The 20,739-nt window shown below is 42.0% G+C and overlaps 1 protein-coding gene across 1 annotated transcript in view; it reads right to left on the reverse strand.

The window, feature by feature from the left end:
- Dlgap1 (DLG associated protein 1) overlaps positions 1 to 20,739 on the reverse strand; it is an 865,098-nt gene that overhangs the window by 401,084 nt on the left and 443,275 nt on the right. The window contains exon 6 of the mRNA XM_052192730.1: positions 17,945 to 18,037. The gene's annotated coding sequence lies outside the window, so the exon portion shown is untranslated. The remainder of the gene's footprint in view (positions 1 to 17,944; positions 18,038 to 20,739) is intronic.

Here is a 20,739-nt window from a genome sequence, read left to right on the forward strand (position 1 = left end):
TAGCTTTAGCTTTAAATCTCACATGGATAAATCAGGCGATTTCTTTGGTTTCTCACTCCCGGATAGCTTTAGCAAAGTATTTTGATTAAAGCCAATGGAATAACAACAGCCACTCCTACCCAGAATTTTTTCTGGAGCTATGAGGACCACTCACACAACAATAACAAGCCTCTAAAGAGAGAGGGTCTCAGTCACACAGGTACAGATATCCAGTGCTGTCTTGCAACGATGTTTCTGTTACAGCCTGATTTAAATATTTAAGTGGGGGGGGCAGGTAGCTGATGAGGGAGCAGGGCTAGACAAATGGAGAGGTATGCATGTGGAAAACCCGGGAAACAAAGCCAAGGACAGCAGCATCGTCTCCTGTTACTATGGTGAAAAAGGAGTTCTTCCTTCCAATTTCCAGTTAGTGACACTCAGGTCTAAGACAGAGTACCAATGTTATCTGATAATTAAGCCACATCAACCACATCTTGTTACTATTAATATTAAAACATGCAAGTGAAATTTTTTTCTTCAATTTTAACTGAGACTCAAGACCTGATCTTTTCTGGGGGGAGAATCTCACTCTGTAGCCCAGCCCATCCTTGAACTCATAGAAATCTCACCTTAGTCTCCCAGGAAATGCTTTGCATGAAATTATCACATAACAGTTTTTTGGACTACTCCTGACAGTAAGCGATACATTACATCCTACTTAGAGCAAAATATATATCATATAAATATATCTAAATTTAATAATTTGCTTATTTACTTCTTTTTTCCCCTGAATTGTTGTTTCCATAGCATTTGCTGTCTGATCCACAATACGGATCTACAGATTGCATTTTGAAAATGTTATTTCTCTAGAGCTTGTTATTTAAGACCCAACCTTCAGCAAGGTGAGTCTCACTGAGGATGAGGTAAGGTATTATTGGAACACTCACACAAAATCCCTGGCTGATTGCTTGGGAGTATCTCAGGGTTACAAGTTTAGGAAACATTTCTCTTTGAAAGAGCAATAAAAATTAAACCTGGCAAATTCTTATGGGAGGTTTTCGTCATTAATCAATCTGTGAAAATCTCTATCAACACCAATGGGAGGAGACCCTTGGTCCTGTGAAGGCTCAATGCCCCAGTGTAGGGGAATGCCTGGGCAGGGAGGTGGGAGTGAATGGGCTGGTGGGGGAGCACCCACATAGAAGCAGGAGGAGGGAGGATGGGATAGGGGGCTTCTGGAGGGGAAACCCAGAAAGGGGATAACATTTGAAATATAAATAAAATATCCAATAATAAAGATTAAAAAAAAACAGGCATCGTAAAATTTGTAGTCTCTAAGATTGGCAGTCATGGATTTTGAGGGACCGCAAAAATAAAATTAGAACTAGGCTTTTAAATAGTCATAGAGTTCTACATGATAGACCTCTAGAATAAGCAAACCTTCCTCCAGCTTCTAAGAAGAAGGCCACAAACTCTGACTGGGCAGGACAGTGCAGAAGCTCCTCCATCTTGCCTTCTTGCTGGGGCCATGTCAGGTTTAACTAGAATTTGATCTTGATGGAGACTCCTATGGAAAATTACCCTGTTCTATTCTAGGACCTGAGGCCACAATGCTCTGGCTAACTTCTCTAGATTCTGTTATACTGCTTGCTTGTGCAGACCTAGGCCTGCAGCTGCCCCCAGGAAGATACCAGCCTGAAGTTTTGTCTTTAAAATGTTCTTGGTCTTAATGCATGGCACTTCAATACCTGAATGTAATCCCAGCCCGTGGCGTAAAGACTTTTAATTTGGTATAACCTGTGACTGAGTGGTTATCTCTGATGGGCTTCCTATAACAAAGCAGCTTGGATCATTTTACAATGCCAGACTAATAAGAAAGTCCTGCAATGTACGGGTTTTCTGCTTTCAGGGATATCTATATCTATATCTATATCTATATCTATATCTATATCCATATCTGGGCTGGAGAGATGGCTCAGTGGTTAAGAGCACTGACTGGTCTACCAGAGGTCCTTGTAGACCTCTGGTAGACCCAGCAACCACATGGTGGCTCACAACCATCTGTAATGGGATATGATGCCCTCTTCTGGTGTGTCTGAAGACAGTTACAGTATATCCATATAAATAAAATTAATAAAAATACATATTTAAGAAATTCATATCACATTCAAATCGCTATAATTTGTATTTATAAAGGTCTCTTTAAAAACAGTATACCTCACCTTGTTAGTTCATTTCTGTGTGAGCACATGCATGCTATGACACAGTTGGCATACTGTGACTGCAACACCTCAATGTGCACAGTAAAAATATATCACTAACCAGTTTGCAAATAAGCTGGCAAATAGTTATATGGAATGTATCAGTTTATATATATATGCTTTCTTTCTCTCTAGTTCTCTTGTTGACTTATTCTCTGTATTCTGTCTCCTTAGTTATTTGGCCATTAAATGAAACCATACTGACTTTGGCTCTGGCACACGCCACACTTACAACAGTACTCGGGATGTCTGTAAAAATGTAAAGGTGTATCAGGGAAACTGCTTAGTAAGTGACTATATGCAGACCCCGTACTAGAGAGACCTAATGAATTTGCTTTTAAGGAACAATTCTCCAGTGTCACTATACAGCAAAGTGCCTAGCTGTGAGAAGGACTTAGCTTTCCTGAGGGGCTGGTGAGCACCTTCAGAGCGCGTGGCAGTTGAATTGAGAATGTCTCCCACTGGTTGACACATGATCCCTTGGTTCCTAGCAGGTGATGCTAGAAGGGGGTCTCTAGAGGATGTAGAACCTCTGGGAGGTGGAGCTTTACTGGAGTAAGTATGTCTCTGAGGGTGGGCTTTGGGTGCTCACAGTCTTGTCCAAGCTCTGCTGGCATTTAGTCTAGGCTCTGCTCCACAGTTACCTGGCAACAGCCAGTGTGCCTGACTCACTATAAAGGGGGTGCTTGCCCCCTCCTCTCTCTCTTGCTCTCTTCTTTCTCCCCACTCCCATCTCCCCTCTCTCTCCATGTGCTCATGGCTGGCCTCTCTCTCTCTCTCTCTCTCTCTCTCTCTCTCTCTCTCTCTCCCCTCTCTCTCTCTGTCTCTCTCCATCTCTGTCTCTCTGTCTCTCTCTTTCTTTCTGCATTTCTCTGTCTCTACTACCCCCTCAACTGCCCTCCCTATGTCCTGAATAAACTCTATTCTATACTATACCTATGGCTGGTAACTCGGGGTAAGGGAAGTCTCAGCATGAACCCACAGAGACATCCTCTTTTCCCAAACCTTACTGTGCCTCCCCCAAACACATTCCTTCCTTCTCTATCTTTTTATAAAACACAGCACTCCCTGCTTCACACCTACATTTGAGAGTGTGACTTCTCAGCTTCCGGCTCCTACTACCAACCCCATGGCTCGTTGCCACACCTCTCCGCCATGATGTCCTCTTATCCCTTCAGACCTATGAGTCAGAACAAACTCTTGCTTCTGCAAATTGCCTTTGGTCATGGCGTTTTATGACAGCAACAGAAAAGGAGCTAATACTGGGCAGGAGAAGGTTGAAGGGAAGCCTCCCTGGCCTTCGCTGCCCTGGCCTTCGCATGGTGGAAGGTGGGCGGTGCTTTCTCTGTAACTGAAGACGCAGAAGGCATTCTCTTGACATCTGTGTTAGTCAGTTCTTATGGCTGCTCTGACAGAATACTTGACAGAAAATCTTCAAAAGAAGAAAAAGGTTTGTTATGGCTCATGATTTCAGAAAGCCCAGTCAATGGATGCTAATATCTATGTTCTTAGGTAAAACATCACGGAGGCAGGAATGTGTGGCAGAGGCTTTTTACCATGTGGTGGACAAGAGAGAGGGGAAAGGGAATATAGAAAGAGGCCAGGGCAAGAAACAGATACAGCCTCCAAGAAAATTCCTCCAGGCTTGGCTTTAAAGTCCAAAATGGCAGGCAGGGGTTGGCGAGATGACTCATCGGTTAAGAGAACTGACTGCTCTTCCAGAGGTCCTGAGTTCAATTCCCAGTAACCACATGGTGGCTCACAACCATCAGTAATGGGATCTGATGCTCTTTTCCGGTCTGTCTGAAGACAGCTACAGCGTACTCACATAAATAAAATAAAATAAATAAATTTTAAAAAATAATTTCAAAGCAAGATGAATTTTATCATTATTCACTTTATGACTCTTTAGTAGCTCTGATTGTTTGCTTTCAAAAAATTTAAAAATCGGTCACAGTTTTTGGGTATATTGATAACTTTTTGCCGACACTGTATTTATTTTAAGCTATATTAAAGTAGTAGCTCTGTTTCACAATCAACATGGTGATTGCTTTATGGTTTCTTCTAACAACTGTTTTCATAGTAGAACTTGTGAAGCTGACTGTGACTCTCCTTGGCTCCCTTATGGTGACATGCTGCACACACAGTGTCTTTTGCTTGTTTGCTGCAGTATGTGGCACAGAGTGTAAGTGATGAGGAGGTAGAGAGAAGGCTAGACCCTGGAGTAGCAGCCTCAGTGAACTTTAGAAGTATGTTTCACTGGGAAGCAGACAGAACATGTGAGAATAGTGTGGCTGTCTGAATGAGAAAGCTGCACCAGATTAGAATGTGGAGCAGACAGAGAGGGAGCTGGACACAGGGGACACCAGTCCATTGGGAGGTGACACGCACAGACTCAGGACTGGTTCGGGTTGCTGGAGGTGGCAGGACCTGAGGTCAACATTCTACCTGTTAAAGGGGAAAGCAGGCAGTGAGGAAGGGCTTTGGCAGATGTACACTAGCAGGTTGGGAGCTAGCCCAGGGAACAAGGCCTGCAAAGGCTCATGGGCATCACAGTAGCCTCTGTAGGAATGAGGTAGTCTTTGGTCTCTCCGGGATACTCATGTGCAATGTAGGGCCTCGTGTGTGCAGGGGAAGGGTCCCCTTTTCACTTCTGGAAGAACCATGGGCTTTGTATTGCATGCATGTGCTGCCGAGTACCTTTCTTATTCTTCTCTGAGAAACACAAGTACAGCAATTTTTTGCTCGTGGTTCTTGTCCTTGGGTCCAGATTATATGTCAGGCATTTAATTTATCTACTTTCTCAGAACTTTAAAAATTGCTTGTTTTCTATTATGGATGACAAGAAGTTAGTGCTGAAAGGAGCTTGTTATGGTTGTCTTTGGAGGGACCGTGCCAGAGTTACACATAGTGAGGCAGATGCTCGCAGCCAACCATTGGGCTGAGCGCAGGGTCCCCAATGGAGGAGCTAGAGGAGCTGAAGGGGTTTGCAGCCCCATAGGAAGAACAATGATGTCAGCCAACCAGACCCCTCAGGGCTTCCTCAGTGGTGCAGACCAAGGAGGCCCCACCTACTCCCAGGGTCAGCGGTGTAGACCCAGGGCTCTGAGAGTCTCCTATGGAGGATTTCCACCTCTCTGACCTGGGAATCTTGGAGACTATTTCTGGTAGGCACTCTATGTAGGATAGAGTTGTGGGGGTTGGAAACACACAATGCCCTTGTCACACATTCCTGCTTCAGTATGCTAATGTCCCACCTACCCCCAGGACTGAGACACTAGTAACTCCTCTGACCCTTTTACTGATAAGCAGAAAACTGTGCTATATGCAACATTTCCTGTAGCACGGTTGGCTATTGCATAATAACTACTTTAACTCTTTAGTTTCAGTGCTGGGTTAATATTAATTCTGTCCTGGAGATCATTAAATAGACATTGTTTGGAGATATATCTAAAAAAAATAACAAATTGGAGATGTGTTAGTTAGGGTTTTACTGCTATGAACAGACACCATGACCAAGGCAGCTCTTATAAGGACAACATTTAATTGGGGCTGGCTTACAGGTTCAGAGGTTCAGTTCATTATCATCAAGGTGGGAGCATGGCAGCCTGCAGGCAGGCACAATGCAGGAGGAGCTGAGAGTTCTACATCTTCACCTGAGGACTGCTAGCAGAATACTGGCTTCCAGGTAGCTAGATCTAGGGGGTAAAAGCCCATGCCACACTTACACAGTCCAACAAGGCCAAACCTTCAAATAGTGTCATTCCCTGGGCCAAGCACATTCAAACCGTGACAGAAGAGCTTTTTATTTCTTCAACTTGGCTTTCACACCACAGAATATTCCCCTTCCCTGATGGCTCACCTCACCAACCGCTGACTCATTCATAATAGAAATCTAGATTAATAAAATACTATTCAGAAATATCCTTTCATTCTTTATGGTTTCTTTTTTATAGCCCTTAAAAATCCCTTAAATATCTCCTGAGTTTTTTTGGCTTGCTCTCTTATACTGCTGATACTGGTTTCTTCTCTTTTATTTAATTTTTCAAAATTATTGTGTGTGTGCATGTGTGTGTGTGTGGGTGTGTGCACACATGTGTATGCATGGGTGTGCATGCATGCATGCCTGAATATGTGTGAGTATGTATGTGTGTGTGTGTGTGTGTGTGTGTGCCGCTGCATAGAGGCATAGAGGCAGAGGACAGTCTGAAGACTTAATATTTTCTCTCCACCATGTGGATTCTGGGGAGAAAATTCAGGTCACTAGGCTTGCTGGAAACTGAGCTATCTCCCCAGCTTTTTGTTGTTCTTGTTTTACTTGTTGGCTTAAATTTATATTCTTTTTCCACCCCTAATTCCTCCTGCATCCTACCCACCTAACTTCATGCTATCTCCTTCTCTGACTCTCATTCTCTCTGGAGACATCAACAACAAAACCTAAGAAACTAAACACACAAACCAACAAGCAAAAGAGTAACAATAACAACAAAAGTACACAAAAAATACTGAGTCTGCTTTTGTGTTGGTCAATCCTGAACAGGAAGCCTCCCTGGATCAAGGCTAAAATGCTCAGTGGCACCCCATTGAGAAAACTGGAGAAAGCTGCTTTCCTGTCCTAGCAGGTATCAGCGGCAAACAGTGTCTGGTGTAGGACGGGCTTTGTGCCCTTCTCTGCTCCTCTGCGCTGCTGATGGGATTTTGTCTTCAGCAGCAACTTTTAGGGTATTTTTTTTGGGGGGGGAGGGTTGGTTTATGGAGACATGTGTAGTCTTGGGTATCCTGGAACTCACTGTGTAGACCAGGCTGACCTCAAACTCAGAGAAACTGGCATCTGCCTCCCAGAGTGCTGGGATTAAAGGGTGTTGCCACTACTATAACCCTTTTTTTTTTTTAAAAGTCAAAATGAATTAAAGTTCACAAATCTATTTCAACTGTCATTGATTTTTAACTTGTACAATCTAAAAAAACGCAATTGAACTAAAAATATCAATATTGATAAGAAGCACAAGAACAATTAAAGAAAGAATTAAACTTTCCTTGAATCAAGACGTTTTTCTAGGTAATAACGGTCCCCATAAGAGTTTCAAAACCCCCCATTGGGAGGGTTTTGAAATGGGAGAAATGGGAGAAATCATACTGTAACCCACACGTCACAAGAGAATTCAATCATGCTAAATAAATTCCCCATGCAAGTAATGAAATTCAGTTCTAATTCTGACCAAAGCAGTTCAAAGATAATAAAGTTAGTTTGGATTGGGTTGTGTAAAGGAGAACTACACAGGTCTCCCACGGGTTTGATTCTTCTTCATTTATCTGGAAGAATCTATTTCATTTGTTCTCAACCCTATCAGCGTTTTATGGGAAAAGCAAGGGGATGGAAAGACAGCCCTTGAGGGTGGTTCCCAGGCAGAAGTCTATCCTGCCCACCAACCACTTGGTTAGGAACCCCCCACTCAGGCAGAGAAGGAGAGGAGCTTGGAAACAAGGCAGACAGGTCTTGAGTCAAGAGGTTCTTAGAAAAGAGACACACATTATAGCAGGAACTGCCAGAGTGGGGGGGCCTCTCTGTAAATGCCAGGGTTCGAAGCCACAAAAGCATCTTCTGCAGGAGGACTTAATTGAGGACTGTCTGAGAGACCAAGGATTGCTGGTACAGACAATGCCAGTCAATCAGGAACTGCAGTTTGTTTAGAAGAGATGCTTTCTTGGGACCACTGGGCATGGGTGGAGGGCATTCAAGCAGCTTGCAGCAGTGTTCCTGAGCTCCCTGCAATGTTTCTCACCTGCTCCTGGCGGCTGTGTCTTTGACTCTGCGACACCTCACTTCCAACCCCCAAGGGCAGCAAGTTGTCCTGGGCACAGGCAACAATGTCTCATGTTTGTATCTACTTCATAAATTTTAGAGTACCATGCTTTTTTTTAATGGGAGGGTTTTAATCCATTGCTTTCTTGGTAGAACATCTTTAATGATAGTTTTTTGGTTTTTTTGTTTTTTTTAGGATGAAAATGTCAGACTTGCTTTCCATGCATCTTTTCAGTGAAAATTCAGGAAGGCAATCGGGAAGCACTGGAGTCATAAGACTAATTGATGAAAGAGGCAAGAAGCTTTGCTCTGGAAAACAAAGGCTCAAATTAGCAACACAAAAGGCAGGACTGCCGCCGACCCAGGCTGGGTTGACTAATTTAGCAAGGGGGAGAGAGTAAACCTGTATCCCTTCAGCCTTCTTTAAAGGGTCACTTTCCTTGGATTTAGGGAGGAGCTTGTGACTCAAATAGACACACAAGTACAGAGTCCCCGGGGTGATCCCTAGGTTCCAGGGTCTGTGATTCTCCATGGCTACTGCTACCACCTGGGTCCCTGTCCCCTTCTTTTTCTGGGTGCCTCAGTAGAACAGGGGAGGAGGCAGGTAATGGATGTCCCTGACTCTGCTCTTCCTCATCTTCGTCTTCTGTTAGTGGATTGTGGTTCCATCCAGGACAGCAGCTCCCGAGGACACCACAGCTGTGCTTAAAGAACTAGCCATCTTCTTGGCTGTCCCTTTAGACCTTAGGCAGTGACAGCTTCCTACTGGACACGATGCTGTGCATTCCAGCCTTTCCTGCTACTTTCTTTCTAGCATGTCCACTGCTGTGAAAATAGGCCCTGGGTTAAATTCATTATAACCTTCTTGTAACCGACATTCTTTCCCCACAGTTCTGTCTGATGTGGCAGAACCAAAGTTATCTCATACCTGATAGAAACCACAACAAACTGAAACGTTGAATTGCACACACATGTGTCTAAATAGCAAACCGCTTATTATGTATAAAATACCAAGAGATTAGGCTAAAGAAATTCCAGGTACAAAAGACCTGAGCAAATGAATCAGAACCAAGCAGGATTAATGGTATTAATCACGTATTTTCATAATCACCCCCACCACCTGCTGCTACTGACACATTCCAAACAGACTTAGAGAAATAAATCATGAGAATGGTGTGGAATGAGGAATTAGAATTTAAGTAGGTCAGCGAGGAGTTCAGAACTCAGCTCAGAGAGTCTACTTTTAAAAATGAAAAAAAATACAAGACAAACAAACAAACAAACAAAAAACCAAAACCAAAAACTGTGTTGTTGCTTGCCTACTGGAAGTCACTGCATATTGAGGCTTGAGAACCCAGCTAGATTTTGAGTTGGGCATAAAATGCTGACATTATGGCCACATATGAATTATCTATGGTCTGTGCCCAACACTACATGATCTACCACAAAATCGCTGTTGATAGACTGATGCACTTTTAAAGTGAACTATAAAGCAGGGAAGGGCAGCATGCTTTCACAGTTCCAGCACTTGGAATTCTGAACCAGGAGGATGGATGAGGTGGACACTGTCTGGGTTACACCATCAGAGACTGTCTTAAAGCAAAACAGTAAAAACAAAATATGCTGCCCCTAACCCAATGAACAAACAACAACAAAAACGTGGCAAGATATAACTTTAGAAAATGTAAGTTTCTATAGCTTTGTTCTTTAGTTTTGACATTTTAGTTTGTTCCTTTTTTTATAGGCAGTGGGCTAGCATTAATATATTATTTAATATATTTTTTAATTGGAATTAAATCGAGTTGCATTGAACTAAGAATGGAGAGGAAAAAAAGCCAAAGGCTGAGAATAGAAACTATTCTCAGATAATATCAGAAGTGACAGGGTTGCCAAGATGCCGGGAACAGCAGATGAAAAGGAATAGAACTTGTGAGAAGAAGATGCTGTCGCAACTAGATACTATTTCTGCACGCATTAGAAATTGCTACTGTTTAAAAAAAAAATCATTATTATTTTTAACCATGTCCACTTTTCCTACTTTGGGGGGGGGGATGGAGGAATAGTTAAAAGGTATTTCGATAAAAGGATTATGAGCTAGTTCAGAATTTGAGCAAACTTCAGAAGTCAGCAAGAGAAAGTTATCACACCCCATAGGGGCCACTTTCCACTCCCCAGAGAGTGCTGAGATGACAGCACTGCCCCCTGGTGGTATTTTATGTTGTTGCAATGTGGGTAAAAATTTAAAAACTGCTTCCAACACAAAGTAGTTATCAATGTATTCTTATTTGACAGTGAATGGTGAATATTATCTTCCTGTGGGATAGTTAGACATATATAATACCTGTGGTATGGATAAGAAGATTTTAAGTTCCTGTCCCAAGACTGAATCATCTCTCTTCCAGGAACCCATGTCAGGCCTGACACGGAGCAGAGACCATGGTCTCATTGTGAGGGTCTAGGTACCTTCAAAATCTTTCTGAGAACAGAAAATACAAAACACTTATCTAATAAAACAACCTTCATGAATTCATGGTACATCTTACTCAAACTCAAGCGCAGAACTGTCTTTTTAAATCTGTTTATTTTCAGTTTATTTTCAGTGTTTGGAAGATGACTCTGTCTACCCACTTGCCCACACACACACCACCATGAAAGTAGATGCGGAGACACCCGAAGCGGATAATGATAACAGTCAGCTCACAATCCCTTGCAGTGTGTTTGGCCTAAGCATGGTGAGCTTGGGCTATGCATGTCGCCTGCGATTTTTAAATCTCTTGGCAGCCTCCTCTTAGCCTTGCTGCGCCACCTACTGGACAGACAGACATGGTGCTCTCATTTTATGGTTGATGCTTACAGATTGCTTCCAATTTAATTTTGCTTCGTGATGATGTGAAGTGTTGTGCGACTCTAACGTAAAATTTACAAGATGAATCTGGTGCTCATCTTTCTCTTATTTATTTTGGTTCCTTCCTCTGCCTGAAGGTGTAGTTTCATTTTTAAGTTCTGTGACATCTTTCTATTAACATATTAATATGTTGCTATATGACATTCATTTCTTTTTTGATGTATTTTTATTTTATTCGATATATTTTTTATTTACATTTCAAATGATTTCCCTTTTTCTGGTTCCCACTCCCCGAAAGTCACATAAGCCCCCTTCCCTCCCCCTGTTATTCTACCCACCCACCCCTTCCCACTTCCCTGTTCTGGTTTTGCCTTATACTGCTACACTGAGTCTTTCCAGAACCAGGGGCCACTCCTCCATCTTCTTGTACCTCATCTGATGTGTGGATTATGTTTTGGGTATTCCAGTTTTCCAGGCTAATATCCACTTATTAGTGAGTGCATACCATGATTCATCTTTTGAGACTGGGTTACCTCACTTAGTATGATGTTCTCCAGCTCCATCCATTTGCCTAAGAATTTCATGAATTCATTGTTTCTAATGGCTGAATAGTACTCCATTGTGTATATATACCATATTTTTTGCATCCATTCTTCTGTTGAGGGATACCTGGGTTCTTTCCAGCTTCTGGCTATTATAAATAGGGCTGCTATGAACATAGTGGAGCACATATCCTTATTACATGCTGGGGAATCCTCTGGATACATGCCCAGGAGTGGTATAGCAGGATCTTTTGGAAGTGACATGCCCAGTTTTCTGAGGAACCGCCAGACTGATTTCCAGAGTGGTTGTACTAATTTGCAACCCCACCAGCAGTGGAGGAGTGTTCCTCTTTCTCCACATCCTCGCCAACACCTGCTGTCTCCTGTGTTTTTAATCTTAGCCATTCTGACTGGTGTAAGGTGAAATCTCAGGGTTGTTTTGATTTGTATTTCCCTGATGACTAGTGAAGTTGAGCATTTTTTAAGATGTTTCTCCGCCATCCGAAGTTCTTCAAGTGAGAATTCTTTGTTTAACTCTGTACCCCATTTTTTAATAGGGTTATTTGGTTTTCTGGGGTCTAACTTCTTGAGTTCTTTGTATATATTGGATATTAGCCCTCTATCTGATGTAGGGTTGGTGAAGATCTTTTCCCAATTTGTTGATTGCCGATTTGTCCTTTTGATGGTGTCCTTTGCTTTACAGAAACTTTGTAATTTTATGAGGTCCCATTTGTCAATTCTTGATCTTAGAGCATACGCTATTGGTGTTCTGTTCATGAACGTTCCCCCTGTACCGATATCCTCAAGGGTCTTCCCTAGTTTCTTTTCTATTAGTTTCAGAGTGTCTGACTTTATGTGGAGGTCCTTGATCCATTTGGAGTAGAGCTTAGTACAAGGAGACAAGGATGGATCAATTCCCATTCTTCTGCATGCTGACCTCCAGTTGAACCATCACCATTTGTTGAAAAGGCCATTTTTCCATTGGATGTTTTCCGCCCCTTTGTCGAGGATCAAGTGGCCATAGGTGTGTGGGTTCATTTCTGGATCTTCAATCCTGTTCCATTGATCCGCCTGCCTGTCACTGTACCAATACCATGTAGTTTTTAACACTATTGCTTGGTAGTATTGCTTGAGGTCAGGGATACTGATTCCCCCAGAATTTCTTTTGTTGTTGAGAATAGTTTTAGCTATCCTGGGTTTTTTGTTATTCCAGATGAATTTGAGAATTGCTCTTTCTAACTCTATGAAGAATTGAGTTGGGATTTTGATGGGTATTGCGTTGAATTTGTATATTGCTTTTGGCAAAATGGTCATTTTAACTATATTAATACTGCTGATCCATGAGCATGGGAGGTTTTTCCATTTTTTGAGGTCTTCTTCCATTTCCTTCTTCAGAGTCTTGAAGTTCTTGTCATACAGATCTTTCACATGTTTGGTAAGAGTCACCCCAAGGTACTTTATGCTGTTTGTGGCTATTGTGAAGGGGGTCATTTCCCTAATTTCTTTTTCAGCCTGCTTATCCTTTGAGTATAGGAAGGCTACTGATTTGCTTGAGTTGATTTTATAACCTGCCACTTTGCTGAAGTTGTTTATCAGCTGTAGGAGTTCTCTAGTGGAGTTTTTTGGGTCGCTTAGGTTGACTATCATATCATCTGCAAATAATGATAGTTTGACTTCTTCCTTTCCAATTTGTATCCCTTTGACCTCCTTATGTTGTCTAATTGCCCGAGCTAGTACCTCAAGTACAATATTGAAAAGATAAGGAGAAAGGGGGCAGCCCTGTCTAGTCCCTGATTTTAGTGGGATTGCTTCAAGTTTCTCTCCATTTAGTTTGATGCTGGCTACCGGTTTGCTGTATATTGCTTTTACTATGTTTAGGTAATGACATTAATTTCTATCTATGAGTTTCATTCTTCCTCATTAGATGAGCAATAGCATATTTTAAAGACCCCTGTCTACATAGAAATGTGAGTATATATATTACTTCAGGTATATAGAGCCCCTGTATGGTAACCTGACATGGTAGGTTTGACTCTATATTAGGCAACCTGAAAATGAAGTCTTTGAAAACAGGTGAAGTCATGGGAACCAGTTTTAAATGCATCACTGTCACTTGCTTTCTGTACAGAGATAGGATGGCTGTCTATACAGATCCACAGTTCCTTATCTGCACCCCCTCCTGGCCATTCAGACGGCGTCTGAGATCTATGTCTGTCTCTTCTCTTATTAGGACACGTTTACAAACACAGTAGCCTCCCTTTATCTATGACTCATTTTCCTGTTGGTTCAGTTATCCATAGTTAAAATAGACCAAAAAAATTAAACGGAAAATTCCCAAAATACATCTCCCAAGTTTAAAATGAGGTAATATTCTAAGTACTATAATTAAAATCAACCCTTTGTGTTGTCTGACTCCATCCAATCAGGGACACGAGTCATCCCGCCCCACAGGTTATACGTTATTTATGCTGTATAATCTACTTGCTTCATGGCAGTAGAAAAAGGAGAGAAATAAATATGAACATATTGCTGCGTTCTGTTTTATTATGACTATCTCTCACTGTTTTCAGGTTCATGGACTCAAGTTTATCATTGGTTTGTGTATAGGAAGAGAGGGCAGTGCATCTAGACTTCAGTGGTGGCCATGGATACAGCATAGACCTTGGAAAGTAGCCCCGTGGCTAAGGGATCCTCCTCCATAGCCTTTCCCCCGCCACACCTCCTGGTGCCTTTCTTCTTCCTCCGCATCTACCTGGTTTTTCTCTTTGTGTCTTTGCCAGTAAGCCATCTTCCTGCTCCATTTGGATTCTATTTCTCATAGTTATTCCTTAACACAGGGGTTGGCTAGAGGAGACGTGTGCTGAGAGGCCCTTTTCTGTGTCTGCTGGGCTCAGGCTACCCCAGCTGACACAGAACATGTCTCTCTATATCCACCCACATACTAGAGCTAGAGAGACCCACCGGTTTCAGCTGCTCCTCCCAGACTGACCCTCCAAACTTTGTGGTGACAGTTTTGATGGCTGTAATTTCTCTGTCTCTTGGTGACAACAGAAGGCCCTCAGCCTTCCTTTTATCTTCTGTAACACATTATGAGAACCATTCATGCCTTGGTATAACTAATAGTTTATGTAACCTGCATAAACTATAAAATATATTTAAAAAACCCACGCCTTTGGTCCAAAGGGATGCAGTTTAGCACCTCTGTCTCACGGAGTCGGCCATGGGGTTTTGTTTGTGGTGCTGGGATTGCTGTGCCTCCATGGAATGGTTTGGGAACATAAAACTTCTGGTCACTCTTTTGTAGAGGAAGCAGCCAAACTCATAATCTTTTTGTCATTAGCACCTGTGTGCCTGTTTTGCTCTAGTGTGTTTCCTGAGGCACTTCAGATGCCCTTCCATTTACAGCGGGTGATATAGCCTATTAAACCTTTGAAAATATAACCTCAAAGTGGATTTTATTCTCTTAACCCCCAGTCAGCTTGGCGTCCTCTTCTTTAAAGTACAATACAGAGTATTTTACTGTAGCTTATGGTTGGACAAAATCACGACACAGAAAATCCACTTTATAATAAAAATGGTCACTATTGCTGTAAAATTTGGGGAATACTGACTATGGAAAGCAGAACCCAGATTGTAGCGTAGACATGCATTTGCAATGTTACAAAGTCTAAAAACAATCATTGGCCAATGACAACCATTTGTATATTGCTTAAACCATGTGGTCACACGAAGTCCACACGTCTTAATGCTTAGATGTGCCACTGTAATAACCTCCGTGGTTTGGTCCATGGTTTGGTCCACTTCTTTCTGTTTGCATTTACTGCACTCCTCTTTCCATTCCATTCTCTAGTCTTTAAGCAGCTAGTTTTTGTTTTTGTTTTTGTTTTACTGTTTCTTTATCTTTCTCTGTTTTCTTCCTAGCTATGAGATGCAATGCTGTGTGCCATTCCCCAGTTCTGTTCCCTAGCCACGACCCCCACTCCCTAATGGGGAACAACTTCTCATGAACTGAAAGCTCTAAAACTGTGAGCCAAAATAAATACCTATATATCTAAAAATAAGTTACTTATCGCAAATATTAGTTAATGGGATGCTAGCTGACAGAACCCTCCTGGATGCTGCCACAGGTGCTAGCAGCAGCCATACATGTAAGGTGTTCCTGTCCAACCTCCAGGCCAGTGCCAGACATTTCATCCTCCTCCTCTTTCACTCCCTCTTCTGTATTTCTTCTTTGTTTCCTTCCTTCTTTCCTTCCTTCCTTCTTCACCATTAACAAGTTATTAACAGTCACAGATACTAGAGAAGCATGATCCTAACTATTAAACCAGGAGGAAAATGTGCTGGGAGGCAGCGGTAGTGGGATAAAAGCTTCCTAGTGGGTGTAAGAGTACCCCAGGGGTGTTCTTGGATGCTTTGCTCTTGGTGGAGAAGACAGAACAGAGAGAGAGAGAGATGTGGCCCTGGGTGGAGCTCACCTTTGCATTCTTGGCCAGAGGATGGGGAACCGACCAGCTGGGATTGGGACATGAAAGGATAGAGGGTGGAAACCTGAGGACCTAACTGTTTTGAGCTCATCATTTTCAGGTAGCTTCACATCTGAAACCAATTTCTTTTTAAGGCTTTTACAGTTATCCTCTCTCAATATGTGACACGGAAACACAACTCTATACAAAACTCAGCTTTTGTTTTATAGTTAGGGATAAAAAAAGATATTGATGGACATTTTAAAGAGGTAACATTTAGTGCAAAGGCACCTCCATCAAAGACAAACTAATAATTCTAAATCATGGAAATTCAATAGGAGGAAAGATACAGGAGAGAAGAAAGGCTAGGGCACAGGGTCTAGGTGGCAGGCAGGAAGTTCCCCTAGGGAGGATTAAAAACCACACCTGCATGCTGGAAACAACCACCAGTTCTGCCAATTAACTTTCCAATGCACTTGTCTTTATTTTGTACACTGAAACATTAACAGTCTCCCCTCCCCCCTTTCCCTCCTTCCTTCTCTCACATATATGATGCCCCAGTTTCTAGAATGAAAGTCTCAAAGGTTTGGCAGTATGGTTCAAAGGTTATCAAGAGTCAAAGAAACAATGGTTCAAAATAAAGCATACAAGACACCTTCTGAAGAGTCCACTGACATCCAGTGTGCAGGGCATACTAGTGTTGAAAGGCCATAGCATAAACAATTCACATATAGGGATGTAACAATTAAGTAGACTCTCCCTCTGTAAGTTTGTTACCACACTGACAGCAGAACAAGTAACTTTGTATTTATGAGTGTTCTATATTTTCTGTGTTTCGGATACTGTTTCTTTTATAACTGAAGAATGAACATAAGAATCGAGGTCAATTAAACTCATTTCTTTATTATGGTATTAATATTTTAAGATATATTGTTAACATATTATTATATACTAAAATAGAATTTTTCTTCTTCTGCCTCTTAAATATTTCACAGCACACAATGGCAAAGCACAGGTATGAAGACAGTGAGCTATTCCTCAAGACCTTCCTCTCCCCATCTTTCCTCCCCAGTACTGAATGTACCTCATTTTTTTCTCATAGATGTCAGTGTTATCTAGTCATTGTACCAGTTAAGGTCAGCAAACAAAATAAAACAAAAAGAAAAAGGGATCTTCAAGAGTCAGAAAAGGTGTCAGGAGAAAGTAGTTCTGGTGTGTGTGTGTGTGTTTTAAAATTTCTGTCACACTATATAATAAGCAGGCTGTGAATGCCTTTTGGCTTTCTTTCTAACACTAATAAATGAACCCACCAAAAAATTCTCTTGGGCACAATACCCAGGGCCTTGTAGATGAGAGACAAATACTTTATCACTGAGCTACATCCCCAAAGCTGAAGCATATCTTTAAAGTAATTCTGTTAGATTAGAGCCCAGAGATATAGGACAGTTTTTATTTTGTGCTGTGTATATGTGTGTGTGTGCTTGTGTGTGCTGTGTGTATGTATGTATGTGTGCTGTGTGTATACATATGTGTGTGTACATGGTACGTGTCTGTATAGTATATATGTGTATGTGTGTGTACATGTTAGGTATGTGTGTTTTTGTACTTATGTGTGTTTTTGTTTGTTTGGGTATGTGTGGTGTGTGTGTTTGTGTGTGTATGTGTGGTGTGTGTATATGTGTGTAGGTGGTATATGTGTATACATGTGGTATGTATTTTTGTTTATGTGGTGAGTTTTTGTTTGTGTGTGTTTATGTATATATGTGTGGTGTGCAGTTATGTGTTTATGTGTGTATGTGTGTGTGGTGTGTGTATGTGTGGTATGTGTGTTTGTGTATGTATGTATGGTATGTGTATGTTTGTGTATGTGGTGTGTGTGTATATGTGTGGAGTGTGCTTTGTGTAGTGTGTGTGTGAGACACAGTGGGGGTTGGTAGTTAACTGTGAATCCTTGGAGTGCAACTTATACCTTGCTACTTTTCTGTTTTAATGGCGGATGGCGGGCCTCACAGGCCCTGCTCTCCCCACATGGATTCCCTACTTGGACTTACTGCTCTTAGGGTCTTTGTCATCCAACAGGAACTCTGTGAAGCAGACACAGGGGCCTTCAGGTGGCATTCAGCAAATCCCAGAGCAGATATAACCTGTCAGAAGCACAGTTCATACTTTAGTCTGCTTGTCACATGCAGACACAACATGAAAGGTTGGCAATGTCTCCAGAACTGAGGTTGAGAAGCCCATGCCTCCTCTCTACATACTTGCCCTGTGCACTTAGGACCATGTTTTATCTTGGTCCTTTTTACCATGGTCTTAAGTAAACCCAGCTCCCTGCCAAATTTCCATCCTTCTAAATGCGCTTATTTTGTTTGGGTGAAACTCCACTTTCCCATTCCACCCCAGTTCTCCAGATTTCATATCAGGTATTTAAGTATTTATTGAACAAATTTACTGGGCACCCTGGAGTGGGGGGCACTGAATATTATCTAGTCCTCAGGAATTTAAAAATCACTGTACTCTGTTTGTGTTCTCTCTTCTTCCTGACTCACCTTCCAGGCGCCTAAGTATCATTAGTCTCTTTGTATCTCTATCTTATGGAATGTCCCCTCCTCATTTTAGGTCACAGCAATCATGTGCTCAGTGCTTTCCACTGAAGGTCAGAACCTTGGGAGTCAGCTCTGCACTATTTACCCTGCATTACTACTTCACAATCCTGGCGTGGCATCAGGATCCATTAGTAATTCTGGGGAAGGTCTATTTGTCTCTGTCGTAAATGTCTAGGAATCTGCCTGTGAAACATTCTCATGGCTTTTTGATGTGCAGCCAGGCTGCAAAAATAATTTCTCTCTCTTGCTTTTTCCTAGCTATATGGATCCATGGCTGTCAGTAGTCAAATATCATACAAGGTTGAGCCTTTGCCTCTACACAGCCTGCTAGAATCTCTCCCCGTAGGGAAGTCTGAAGGCCTTGATGTGATCCCTAAGGTCTAATGGCATGCCTCCTTCCCCTTGTCCTCTCCTGAGATCTGCTGACTGAAGGAACTGTCCAGCTTTAGCACCTACTTTCTCCCATACTTAGCCTAAGGGTTTCAAGCCCTGATTCTTCTGTGAACAATGGAGCGGGAGAACCTTAGAACTCAGGAGGAGCCTCTTTTGTTATTTTCTTTCTGGTCATACTTATCTTTGCATATCCTCTGTGAAGGATTCTTTGTAAACAATTCTCTGAGCACTCACTGGGATTAGAGAGTATATTGAGTCTGTGTTTTCCCCTGCTTAACATAGACTATGTTCTATGATCTTCTGTGTTCTATGATCTTCAACATGCTCTTGCTGAGTGTGCTACCTTCCTTTATCCACATAGTCAGGAATGGTGCATGAATTTCATATTACAATCTTAGTTTCCTTCTTTCAAACTCTTCTTTCTCCTCAGCCATAAAAATATCTCTAAATTTCAGAATTTGTGGTCAGATTGAATCCATTGTGATGATGTAGAATAATCTCACTTTAAATGCATCTGGTTAGACACTGAACCCCATCATCCATGCCACTGTTCCCTTGCTGTTATGTGATGTTACACATTATAACTCTGGAATGTATCACTAATAATTGCCATTTTATAAAGGAGGGACAAGGGCACACAAATTGAATTAACTTGTTTCTAATTCAGAGCTAAACAATGTCAGAGCTAAACAATGTCCCTCACAGTCAGAGTCAGGTTTTCTACAATAAATGTATCACAACAGAACCCCATGGGACAGCCTACCCTGTCATCTGAAGTCTATAGATGAAGAGAAGTTCTAACTTGATGCCCAAGGTGCTTTAAAATATGGGCTACAACACAGAAGAGGGGACAGAACAAGTTGAGCATTGTTGCACACAGACAGAGCAGCTGTGACTGCCTACACAAGACCTGCACAAGACCAAGCCAGTCAATATTCTAGCATGAAGAGGGAAAAGGTCTGTGGGCCTCCCACCCTGGAACTGAGGTGCTAGGAGACAGAGAGCTAGTTTCTCTCAGGGTGTGGCTCCTGATAGTTTAATCATGCCTCTGTGGTTGCTGTGACTCCCAAGAGTGAATGGGGAGCAAAAGCGGATTCAGTGAGTTGTAGGGATGAGGAAATAGGCATGGATCTGGGGGGAATATGATCAAAATGCATAGGATGAAATTCTCAAATACTTCACAAAATGTTTTAACAAAAAATACAAGTTTCATCTCTTGTTAGATTGGTGTTATTACATGCATGTGAGATGACACCCACAGATTCATGCCACTGGCTGGTCCCTAGAAGATGGTGCTGTTTTGAGAGGTTAGGGAACCTTTGGGAGAGGAGGTTGAGATGAAGGGAGTAGGTCTCTTTGGTGGAGGGGTACCCCTGCCCAGTTTCTAGTTCAGCCTCCTCTGTCTCTTGTTCTGCTAGGGATGTGGAGAGGCAAAGTTCTCTCAAAACAAAAACTGTTGTTAATGTATAGCTTTGCCATTGAGCCAGTACGTGGTAATTCGTCTTAAGAATTGAGGCAAAGCCAGCCCTCTGTGTCCAAGCATGCCACATCTACAGAGTTACACAATGGAGAATCCAAAACTGCATAGGTGAGGTTTCTTTCTTCTTGTCTTTAATAGAGAAACAAGGCTGAACGGCAGCTATTTAGTCTTTATGCTCTACTGGACGTTATAAGCCACCGAAGAGATGACATGAAGAATACAGGGCAATGTAAGTTATGTGTAAACACTACATCATAAAATAAGGGAATGACTGCTGTCACTTCTTCATCAACACTCTTTCCTTCCTGTTCCCAGGGGAACATTGCTTCTTCCCACTAGTGTCACGCTCACTTGGTTCTTTGATAAGAAC

This window comes from Apodemus sylvaticus, chromosome 9, assembly GCF_947179515.1.
Source record: "Apodemus sylvaticus chromosome 9, mApoSyl1.1, whole genome shotgun sequence".
Lineage (NCBI taxonomy): Eukaryota > Metazoa > Chordata > Mammalia > Rodentia > Muridae > Apodemus > Apodemus sylvaticus.